Below are 12246 nucleotides of genomic sequence, written 5' to 3'. Positions count from 1 at the left end.
AACAAGACCCCCTTCATGAAAATTGCTTTCTACTGTGAACTAAAAAATCCCTTTCACACAAACATAAATCTTTATATTTAGTCTTTACTGAAAGTGGTCCTGTAAACAAGTCAGACCTGCAGAAATATGCCTGTTGTCATGTTCTGCTTCGGCTTATGCCTCTAACTGGATATTGAGAGTGAGCAAGATGGAGAAAAAATATTTTTAACACCCCCCATTGTTTGGTCGTTCTTGTTTTTTACTTTATTTGATTTAAATTGGAATTTTTATTGAAATCAAATACATTTTTTCTTTTTAAAAATAAACAAATTTAAAGGTAAATTTCAACTTCTGACATCCTGTGCTAAAACCCAAACCTACCATAATCTATTTAAATAATTTAATTTAAATAAAGAGTAATAATAGTCAAGCAGTATGTCTTTGTGCTGAAGTTTTAAAGAAAGTCAAACCATTGAACTGGTGGAACTTGGAAGTCACTGGCTCAGCAACTGGAAGCCCTGGGAATCCTGGCTCCAGCTGGGGCTCAGCTTCAGGCAACGGGGAGCCTGGAATGCTGAGAACTGTGGCTTGAGCTGGGGAGCAGCTCCTGGCTCCCTGACACAGAGCTGGGAGCCTGGACGCCCCTACTCCCTACCTCTGAGGTTCCCATCTCAGTCATTACTCCCTGGGCTTCTTGGCTTGTGACAGATGAAGCAGAAGAGAAGAAAATCCAAGTGCCAGTCATTACTCCCTGGGCTTCTTGGCTTGTGACAGATGAAGCAGAAGAGAAGAAAATCCAAGTGCCAGTGTTGGGAAAAGCCTAGAAGAAATAAACGTCTGCACAAAGAATTCTTCCATACCTGCTCCTTAGCCGTGAAGAGGCCATGAGATCCTCCTTCTTCTCTGCCACAGTAACCAGTAAGTCACACCCTACTGAACTTTTCTGGACTGTCAATCACTTTGTCAACCTAGAACGTCTCCTCAGCTCCACAGCCCAGTACCATTCATTTCAAGGGACTGGTACCCATTTTACAGAGATGATCTTCCACGTCCACTATGGCCTCTGTGGCCAAGAGGGATAACACGACATCCTCCTTCTCAGAATTCTGCCCATTCACAAAACCAGAATCTCATAAACACTAGAGGAAATCTGAGTCTCCACCTGTGACCCTGATCTTTGATCTTCTTGGCTGCTTAAGAGCAGTAAGAGCACCTAGAACCTCTACTAAAAAAATATTGTCATCAACTCTTTTGAGGAGAGAAATCTTCCCTCCCATTCTTGACCATGCAGCTATCTGACCAGACTACTTAAGAATCCATTGCTTGTTGCAACCAATCTTACAATCTACCACCGAATATCATCTGGTTTCCCATTTCTGAGCAACCTCATCCAACTTCACCATTTCATTGGTGATATCCAGCTGGGTTTTCACACACAGAACAGAGATGGCACTGCTGAGACTGATGCGTGACCTCCCCTAGTCCATGGAGGAGGGGACTTTTATTGTCAGGGTTTGCAAAACAGGGACTGATCCTTCTGTTCTTGGAGTCAATTGTACAACTTTGACTGATTTCACAACAGAGTAAGATCAGGTCTTCAGAGATCACTGTGTAAAGAGTTACTGACTATCAGTACTGCAGGAGGCTACTAATGATGGTTTATTATTATTTCTTGTAATCCTCACATGGGGTTTCTCAGTTCCTGGAACTCTAGTCTTGGCCTCTCAGGGCCCTGTAACACTGCCTGCAGTGACACAAGGGTGTGAGTACCAATCTGAGGAAAGACGGTTAGGAAGCACGGCACAAACCTCAAATTGGTTGTGAGTTCTATTCTTAGATTTCACCAACCAATTATCAAATGGAAACTCCTCAGGCACTGTAACAGCACAAACATGGAGTTACAAACAGTCCGCTAGGGTACTCCAATCTATCTTGTGTACCTTGGTGATAGATGGCCCTTATACCAAAAATTTCAACAATATTCAGGTTATTCCCAGTCCCAAAGGACCAGTCCCTTTGCCAGGTCAATGGCCCTTTCGATCTGACACCAAAGACAAGGCTTGTAGCCAATCCCATACAAGCTTCTATAATCAGCAAGCACTAAATGTCCTTTAAGGCTAACCCAGTCTAAGCAGCTGGGGATCTCTAGCTCCTGTCTATATCTCCTTGGAGCTTTCTTCTTCCGGCACAATCTCCTTTCAACCAATCAGAAGGGGTCTCTTTCAGTGGGCTCCTGAAGAATGTCTGTTGTTTCTGTGGAGTCTGCTGGCTGGGTCAGACTTTGCCCACTCTGTTCTGATAGCGAATTCATGACTGTCACAACTCTTCCAGCGTCCGCTTCAATCAATATATCCTCAGTTTTGGGGGCAGCCAAGCTCAAATTCTATTCCCCTGATACATTATCAGATGGTCGTTATGTCAATAGTGCCCCCAGTCTATGAGCAGTAGCATCTGTGTCCAATAGGAAAGGGGGGTTGAAACATGGAGAGGCCAAGACAGGAGCAGTCACAAGAGTCTTTTCCAACTCTGAAAATGCCAAATCACACGCCCATGATCACCAAGATGGTTTCCCTTTCTCACCCAACCTATGCAATACTTCCTTCTTGACCAGAATGTACTAGATAAGCTGGTTCACATTTTGCAACTATGGTTTCCTCTTTTACTATTTGCTGATTGTCCATTCGGCAAAGAACAGTAATCCTTTCCTGCTTCCGATCCACATGAATTTTAGCAACTAAAATTCCCCCAGAACCTTGGGTCTCAAAGCTCGTCTCAACCACACTCCGTCTTTCCCTTGCTGACAAGCGAGCACAGCACGTCACTGTTATTTTTGCACCTAGAGGCAGGACAAATTGCTCACCGCAAACCAACTGCCACAAATCATTGCTTTCAGCTGGGCCACAACTTGAAAAGGAATTACCACAGGCTGTGTCACACTGTCCAGAACGGCTCACAACTGTGAATGCCGACCTCAGGAGAAACTGTAGAAAAAGGGCAGACACTCCAAACTGGTGGTATGTTCTATAATAGATAGAACAAGCCAGTAACAAATGTGAACTCCTGGATCGCGCTACCAGTCCTACCTGGGAGTCATAGACAGACTGGAGAGTCCATCTTGCCACCCAGACAAACTGAACTTTGTGACAAAAGTGGTGTCACTTACCCCAAACATCACACCACATCAGGTTGTTCCTGGTCCCAAGAGACCAGTCACTTAGCCCATATCAACTGGTACTCTGGACTTTACACCAAATACAACACTGGCAGCCAATTTTATAGTAAACTAACTAAAGGTTTATTGACTAAGAAAAGGAAATGAGAGCAATTGAGAGGATAAAGCAGGTGAAATATATTAACAGGTGAGTCACAGTTTGTAATTCCAGATTGTGGCCATGATGTAATAAACTGCCAGTTTCCTAAAAGTCTTTTCAGGGTACCCAGACTGTCTCTGGGGATCTCGGCTTTGCATCTGGTACACGTCCCTGTAAAAGTCCAAACAGTCAGAGATAAAGGATCGTTCTCTGAATCCATATTTACAGATTCTTCAGTCAGAAAATAGGCTGACAGCTTCTACCCACATGGGCTTTTCCTCTGATGACAGGAAGTGAGAAATGCCTTTAGAGTCTCTGACCTCTGGTCATTATATACAATGGCCACTTGCTTTGAAACTAGCATTTCACAAGACTTCTTTGAAATGAATGAAATATAAAATCCCTCTGACTCATTGTGTGTGAGATCAAAGACCAGTGCATTTCTCTTTTCCCGCCATGAAGAAAGAACCGATGTATGGCCATCCTGACCACTTGGTTTCTGTGATAAGAAGCTATAAATATGGACACAAGGAAAAATTCTTCATCTTTTGACTGTTTGAATTCTTATTTTTTTTCTCATTTTAATTACCACTAGTAAGTGGTCCACTCCCACACATGCCTCCTTCCTTCTCTGTACATCTTCTAAAGTTCTGCTCCTTTTGTGCTGAATTGTAACATGATCCAATTGGTTCCCTGTTCTGTGATTCGATCACCTCCATCTCTGCTACCTTGTGAAATTACAGACTGTAACTCCCCTGTTCATATATCTTTACCTGCTTTAACCTCTCATTTCTTTTTCTGAGGGTTTTTCTACACAGGAATGGAAGCCTAGGGTTAGTGGGACTTGAGTCACCTGACCTGTGTCTAGAAGCCCTGAGCTTGTGCATCTACTCTGCAGTTTAACCCTAGGTTAAGAATTTTCTGACCTTTGCTTGAACCTAGGACTCTGGCACCCACACTGCTGTGCAGAGACCCCAGTCAAAGTAACCCTATCCCAGAGTGCCTCGCTTCCGCTCCCCATCCAGTGTCAACACTCCAGCGCTACAAATGTGTTACACTGTGGGAAAACTCTCCAGCCCACGCTATTTCCTAACTGTGACGGTGCTGTCGATGGGACTCAGGTGCCCATAAGGACACATGAGTCCAGAAACTGCATAATTAGCTCCTTTGCTGTCTGTCTCAATAGAATGACTGCAGTTTGTCAAGATACTGAACTACCATCTAATCTGAGAACTGGGCTCTTCACCTCTATGCTGAGTCACACTGGCAGGAAAATGCCCATGTGCTCCTGTTCTGAGGATAATTAGGACGTCAGCCTCCAGGGCTCTCAAACTATTCAAATGAAACTTTGCCATTTTTATTTTTTAAAGTGGGTTGTTCAATGAAGGTGCTTTTGTCTGGTTGGGTTTTTTTATTTATTTTTGTCTGTTTTGAAGTTTGACATGAAATGTAGGTTTCCGAGGAAAAACACACCCCCACCCCAGGCTGGCTGCTGCTAGCTATGGAGCAGTGAAGTGTATCCCCAGGGCTTGGGGTGCAGTGTGCTCCACCATCCCGCCACAGCCCAGGAGGCAGGGATAAGGGATCCCAGGGAGTCTGTGGGGAAGTTTAGAGGCTGGCTCCCTCTCACCGCCCTCACAGTGCACGATGCCTGGACACCTCTGCACACACAGCCTCAGACCAGCTGACTGGTATTTTAGTATAGTTCAAAGTAGATGTATAAGAATGTATGTAGTATTTAAACTTCATGAAAATCTGGTGGGATACAGCATGCATTGTTTTAACTTATCTGTACCCTGTTCTAATGTAATAGCAAACATTTGCATTGTATATGGCTTTGTAAGGAAGTAACTCATCAAACAAGAAAGAAGCTGTGTGTAATGCAAATTAAGAACTCTAACAGACAGGGCCAGATTTACACGTTACGCGCCCCGAGGCACAGCATCTTCAGCGCCCCGCCGCCCGAGATACCTGCTCCACAGCCCCCTACCACAACTGCACAGCACCCTGCACACACACACACACCCACTGTCCAGCGCCCACCGCACATCCCCACTACCTCAATTGCCCAGTGCCCCACACAGATCCCCAACTATCCAACGCCCCAACACACACAGACCTCCTCTGCCCCACAGTGCCCAGCACTCCCCAAAACTTCCCACTGTTCAGCAGCCCCCACTCCCTCACTGCCCAGCATCCCCGAACACGCCCCCGCAGAGACCCACTCTCCCTTACCCTGCCCCCCGGCCACCTCACCAGCACCGCTGGGAGGTGACTTTGTCTGCCAGGCTGAGTTGACAGCGTGGCCAGGGCCATTTGGGGATTGCTCTGGCCTCTTGGGAATGGTGCGATTAGCCAGGATGAAGAAGGAGCAAGAGCAGGAGCGAGGCCTGCCCAGGCCGGGCTTCCTCAGGACCTATTTGCCTGGCAGGACTTCCTGCGTAGGTCTGCTGAGCTCTTCCCCTGCCACAGGGGCTGCTTCGTCTTCCCTGTTGGCAGGAGCGCTCCAGCAGCGCTGTGTGGGGCCATCTCCCACTCAGGCAACCCCGCCCTCTGCTGGGGCCTGGGAGTGTCAAACTTTAAATTTTTAGGCGCAACTGAGGCAGTTGCCATCTTTGCCTAATTGGAAATACAGCCCAGTTAACAGAAAGGTGTTAACTCCTCCTACGTACATCTTCTAAAGTTCTGCTCCATTTGTGCTGAATTGTAACATGATCAATCTGGTTCTCTGTTCTGTGATCTGATCACCTCCATCTCTGCTACCTTTTGAAATTATAGAACGTAACTCCCCTGTACCTATATTTTTACCTGCTTTAACCTCTCAGTAACTTCCATTTCCTTTTCTTGGGGTAGGTCTACACAGGAATGGAAGCCTGGGTTAGTGGGACTGGAGTCACCTGACCTGTGTCTGGAAACACTGAGCTTCTGCAGTTTAACCCTAGGTTAAGAATTTTCTGACCTGTGCTTGAACCTAGGACTCTGGTGCCCGCACTGCAGTGCACAGACCCCAGTCAAAGTAACCCTACCCCAGAGTGTCTAGCGCCCGCTCCCCCTTCCAGTGTGGACACTCTAGCTCTACAAATGTTTTGCACTGTGGGAAAACTCTACTGCAGAGCAATGAAGTGTATCCCCAGGGCTTGAGGTGCAGTGTGCTCCACCATCCCGCCACAGCCCAGGAGGCAGGGATAAGGGATCCCCGGGACTCTGTGAGGAAGTTTAGAGGCTGGCTCCCACTCACTGCTCTCACAGTACACGCTGCCTGGACACCTCTGCACACACAGCCCCAGGGAGGGCAGGGGGAGCCCATGAGAAAGGGACTGTGAGGCTGTCTTGCAAAGGGGGAAGGAGCGGCAGGGCTCTCAGCTCAGCATGGCTGGGGGAGGGATGACCCCCAACATCCTGGCAGCTACAGGCACGAACTTTATTTCTCCCAGTGGATGCTCCACCACACCTGCAACGGGGCCCACCCTGGCATGCAATGGGTGACCAGCCACAGGGCACGGAACTGCTATGGCTGGAGGGTGCTGAGCACCCCCCTATTTTTTTTTCTGTGGGTGCTTCAGCCCCGGAGCATCCATGGAGCCAATACCGATGCTGGCAGCTGCCTCCCATCAGTCAGCATTGCTCCCTGCTTCGGACAAGCTCTGCAGAGCAACGAGGAGGAGCCATAGACAGAGTTACCACAGCAGGAGGCTATGGGGAAGTTTTGGGGCTGGCTCCCACTCACTGCCCTGACAGTGAACAATGCCCAGGCACCATGCACACACAGCCCAGGGAGTGCAGGGAGGCCAGAGAGTGGAGTGGGGACGAAGCTGCTGCCCTATTGGGATGGGGAACAGCTGGGTGTTAGGGATCATCCTCCCCGGGCCGTGCTGAGCTGGGAGCTCTGCCCTCCCTGGGGCTGTTTGTGCAGGGGCACCTGGGCAGCATGAACCAAAATCTGGCTGTGCTCTTGGGACCAGGAAGCAGCTCTCTTTGCAAAAAGCTTATCATAGAATATCAGGGTTGGAAGGGACCTCTGGAGCTCATCTAGTTCAACCCCCTGCTCAAAGCAGGACCGATCCCCAATTAAATCATCCTAGTCAGGGCTTTGTCAAGCCTGACCTTAAAAACTTCTAAGGAAGGAGATTCCACCACCCTCTTAGGTAATGCATTCCAGTCTTTCACCACCCTCCTAGTGAAAAAGTTTTTCCTAATATCCAACCGAAACCTCCCCCACTGCAACTTGAGACCATTACTCCCTGTTCTGTCATCCGCTACCACTGAGAATAGTCTAGATCCATGCTCTTTGGAACCACCTTTCAGGTAGTTGAAAGCAGCTATCAAATCTCCCCTCATTCTTCTCTTCTGTAGCCTAAACAATCCAAGTTCCCTCTGCCTCTCCTCATAAGTCATGTATTCCAGTCCCCTAATCATTTTTGTTGCCCTCCGCTGGACTCTCTCCAATTTTTCCACATCCTTCTTGTAGTGTGGGGCCCAAAACTGGACACACTACTCCAGATGAGGCCTCACCAATGTCGAATAGAGGGGAATTTTCATGTCCCTCGATCTGCTGGCAATGCCTCTACTTATACATCCCGAAATGCCATTGGCCTTCTTGGCTACAAGGGCACACTGTTGACTCATATCCATCTTCTCGTCCACTGTAACCCCTAGGTCCTTTTCTGCAGAACTCCTGCCAAGCCATTCGGTCCCTAGTCTGTAGCGGTGCATGGGATTCTTCCTTCCTAATTGCAGGACTCTGCACTTGTCCTTGTTGAACCTCATCAGATTTCTTTTGGCCCAATCCTCCAATTTGTCTAGGTCCCTCTGTATCCTATCCCTACCCTCCAGAGTATCTACCTCTCCTCCCAGTTTAGTGTCATCTGCAAACTTGCTGAGGGTGCAATCCACACCATCCTCCTCATCATTAATGAAGATATTGAACAAAACCGGCCCGAGGACCGACCCTTGGGGCACTCTGCTTGATACCGGCTGCCAACTAGACATGGAGCCATTGATCACTACCTGTTGAGCCCGACAATCTAGCCAACTTTCTATCCACCTTATAGTCCATTCATTCCAGCCCATACTTCTTTAACTTGCTGGCAAGAATACTGTGGGAGACCATGTCAAAAGCTTTGCTAAAGTCAAGGAACAACACGTCCACTGCTTTCCCCTCATCCACAGAGCCAGTTATCTCATCATAGAAGGCAATTAGATTAGTCAGGCATGACTTGCCCTTGGTGAATCCATGCTGACTGTTCCTGATCACTTTCCTCTCCTCTAAGTGCTTCAGAATTGATTCCTTGAGGATCTGCTCCATGATTTTTCCAGGGACTGAGGTGAGGCTGACTGACCTGTAGTTCCCAGGATCCTCCTTCTTCCCTTTTAAAAAGATGGGCACTACATTAGCCTTTTTCCAGTCGTCCGGGACCTCCCCCAATCGCCATGAGTTTTCAAAGATAATGGCCAATGCCTCTGCAATCACATCCACCAACTCCTTTAGCACTCTCGGATGCAGCGCATCCGGCCCCATGGACTTGTGCTCGTCCAGCTTTTCTAAATAGTCCCAAACCACTTCTTTCTCCACTGAGGGCTGGTCACCTCCTCCCCATGCTGTGCTGCCCAGTGCAGTAGTCTGGGAGCTGACCTTGTTCGTGAAGACAGAGGCAAAAAAAGCATTGAGTACACTAGCTTTTTCCACATCCTCTGTCACTAGGTTGCCTCCCTCATTCAGTAAGGGGCCCACACCTCCCTTCACTTTCTTCTTGTTGCTAACATACCTGAAGAAACCCTTCTTGTTACTCTTAACATCTCTTGCTAGCTGGAACTCTAGGTGTTATTTCGCCTTTCTGATTTCACTCCTGCATGCCCGAGCAATATTTTTATACTCTTCCCTGGTCATTTGTCCAATCTTCCACTTCTTGTAAGCTTCTTTTTTGTGTTGAAGATCAGCAAGGATTTCACTGTGAAGCCAAGCTGGTCGCCTGCCATATTTACTATTCTTTCTACACATCGGGATGGTTTGTCCCTGTAACCTCAATAAGGATTCTTTAAAATACAGCCAGCTCTCCTGGACTCCTTTCCTCCTCACGTTATTCTCCCAGGGGATCCAGCCATTCAGTTCACGGAGGGAGTCAAAGTCTGCTTTTCTGAAGTCCAGGGTCTGTATTCTGCTGCTCTCCTTTCTTCCCTGTGTTAGGATCCTGAACTCGACCATCTCATGGTCATTGCCTCCCAGGTTCCCATCCACTTTAGTTTCCCCTACTAATTCTTCCTGGTTTCTGAGCAGCAGGTCAAGAAGAGCTCTGCCCCTACTTGGTTCCTCCAGCACTTGCACCAGGAAATTCTCTCCTACACTTTCCAAAAACTTCCTGGATTGTCGGTGCACCGCTGTATTGCTCTCCCAGCAAATATCAGGGTGACTGAAGTCTCCCATGAGAACCAGGGCCTACGATCTAGTAACTTCCGTGAGTTGCCAGAAGAAAGCCTCGTCCACCTCATCCCCCTGGTCCGGTGGTCTATAGCAGACTCCCACCACGACTTCACCCTTGTTGCTCACACTTCTAAACTTAATCCAGAGACACTCAGGTTTTTCTGCAGTTTCATACTGGAGCTCTGAGCAGTCATACTGCTCCCTTATATACAGTGCAACTCCCCCACCTTTTCTGCCCTGCCTGTCCTTCCTGAACAGTTTATATCCATCCATGACAGTACTCCAGTCATGTGAGTTATCCCACCAAATCTCTGTTATTCCAGTCACATCATAATTCCTCCAGTGTGCCAGGACTTCCAGTTCTTACTGCTTGTTTCCCAGGCTTCTTGCATTTGTGTACAGGCACTTGAGATAATTTGCTGTTTGTCCGGCTTTCTTAGTATGAGGCAGGAGCCCTCCCCTCTCGCACTCTCCTGCTCGTGCTTCCTCCCGGTATCCCACATCCCCACTTACCTCAGGGCTTTGGTCTCCTTCCCCTGGTGAACCTAGTTTAAAGCCCTCCTCACTAGGTTAGCCAGCCTGCTGGCAAAGATGCTCTTCCCTCTCTTCGTTAGGTCAAGCCCATCTCTGCCTAGCACTCCTCCTTCTTGGAATACCATCCCATGGTCAAAGAATCCAAAGCCTTATCTCCGACACCACGTGCATAGCCATTCGTTAACAATTTACCATGTATTAATTATTAACTCAGGCCTTGTCTTCACTACCAAGTTTTGTCACCAAAAACTGCCTTTTGGCGACAAAACAGCAAGAGCGTACACACTGCAATGGGACTTTTGTCATGAAAAATGCCCAGTTTTGGCAACAAAAAACTTCCATCCCTACGAGAGACTTTTTTTCTTTTTCCCTCCCTTTACTGTCGACAAACATCCAGTGTACACACCATGCCTGGATTTTTTGCTTTTATTGGTCTCCAGGAAGTGTCCCACAATCCCCATGATACCGCTTTGGTCAGCAATTTGAACTCCACTGCCCTGCTGCCAGGTTAACAATAATCCACCCCTCCCCCTTGGCAAGCCCTGCAAATTTTAAATCCCATTTCCTGCTTGCTGGCTCACCATGGAGAGGTCTCCTGGCATCTTCTCAGGTGAGCAAGACTGGCTATCGCACCAAACACACTCCCACTTGGACCACTGCAGAGCTGTTGGATCTGATCAATACATGGGGAGAGGAGTTTGTTCAGTCACAGTTGCAACTGACCCATAGGAATCGGGACACATATGGGCACATTTCTTGAGGCTTGTGTGAAAAGGGCTACGATCGGGATGCGCTATCGTGCAGAGCGAAGATAAAGGAGCCGAGTCAGATGTATCATAAGGCGAGGGAGGCAAACCATCGCTCCGATGCTGCACCTAAGACCTGCCATTTCTATAAGGAGCTGAATGCTATCCTCGGTGGTGACCCCACCTCCATTTCCGAGAGCCCTGTGGATACTTCAGAGGGCACGGGGGAAGCGGAAAGAGAACCTAACGCAGAGGCTGAAATTATTGATGAAAAGGTTGAGCTAGAAGAGGATGTGGAGCTCCCAGCAGCATTGCCCAGTGGGGCAGGCAGCCAGGGACTGCTCTCCACACCTGAAGTGCATAGCAAGCAGGAAGCAGGAGATGAGACACAGGGGGTAAGTGGCTGTTGCTTGTGGCATGCTGAGGCGGGTGTAGGGAATTGAAAATCGGGAGGCAGGCTGTGTTTCTGTGAGCTGGACATTGCCCTGTGTAGCTAATCGGTATGCCAAGCAGGGTGTTGATGGACATCAAGATCTCCATGGAATCCTCCATAGAGATGCTCTGGAAAGTTTCCCAGAGGTACTTGTTAATCCTCTGCCACAGGTTCCATGGCAGTGCAGCCTTGTTCCTTCTTCCACCATAGGAAACTGTCCCATGTCATTCATCCATCACTTGTGTAGGGACCAAAGCGGCACATAACTGAACAGCATATAGACCAGGGCGAAAGTCGCAAACATGCAGTCGTTGTACCCTGGTTTCCCTGCTTACCCACAGCAGTGAGATGTCTGCTAGAAGGGTGCCCGCCTGTGGAAAAGTGTGGGATAATTTTAGAATGAGTTCCCTGCAAAGTTGAACTGCAAGCCATGATTGTGTCTTTTGTCCATTCGCACATCCCCACTCCCTCCAATCCCAACACTCACCATGATTTGGGTGCTTGCAGAGATGTGTGCCTGGCTAGAGTCAGTGAGAAAATGATTGCTACTACTTGCAAAAGGTGCTTGTTTCAATCGTTTGCTGGAATGTAAGAATCCCTCTTCTGTGCGTTGTCCACAGCAGCTGAGACTTTGAGAAACACACTAAGCACCCTTGCTGACCATCTGTGGCAGATAAGAAAGAGGCCAAGACGCAGCAAAGAAGATATATTCAGAGAGGTGCTGCAGCGCTCTGTCACAGACACAAGTAAATGAAAGGAGGGCTGGGAAGCTGAAAAGCAGGACAGAAAAGGGAATAAAGCATTTGCTAGGGAAGCGACTGAGTG

At 48.1% G+C, this 12246-nt stretch overlaps 1 protein-coding gene across 1 annotated transcript in view; it reads right to left on the bottom strand.

Moving 5' to 3' along the window:
* The window catches only part of LOC311522776 (NACHT, LRR and PYD domains-containing protein 3-like), a 120448-nt gene that overhangs the window by 55529 nt on the left and 52673 nt on the right, over positions 1-12246 (bottom strand). The window lies entirely within an intron of this gene.

This window comes from Lepidochelys olivacea (assembly GCF_965140295.1).
Source record: "Lepidochelys olivacea isolate rLepOli2 genome assembly, chromosome: 6".
Taxonomy (NCBI): domain Eukaryota; kingdom Metazoa; phylum Chordata; order Testudines; family Cheloniidae; genus Lepidochelys; species Lepidochelys olivacea.
Note: the sequence above shows the minus strand (reverse complement) of the source record. Positions and strands in the feature narration are given on the sequence as shown.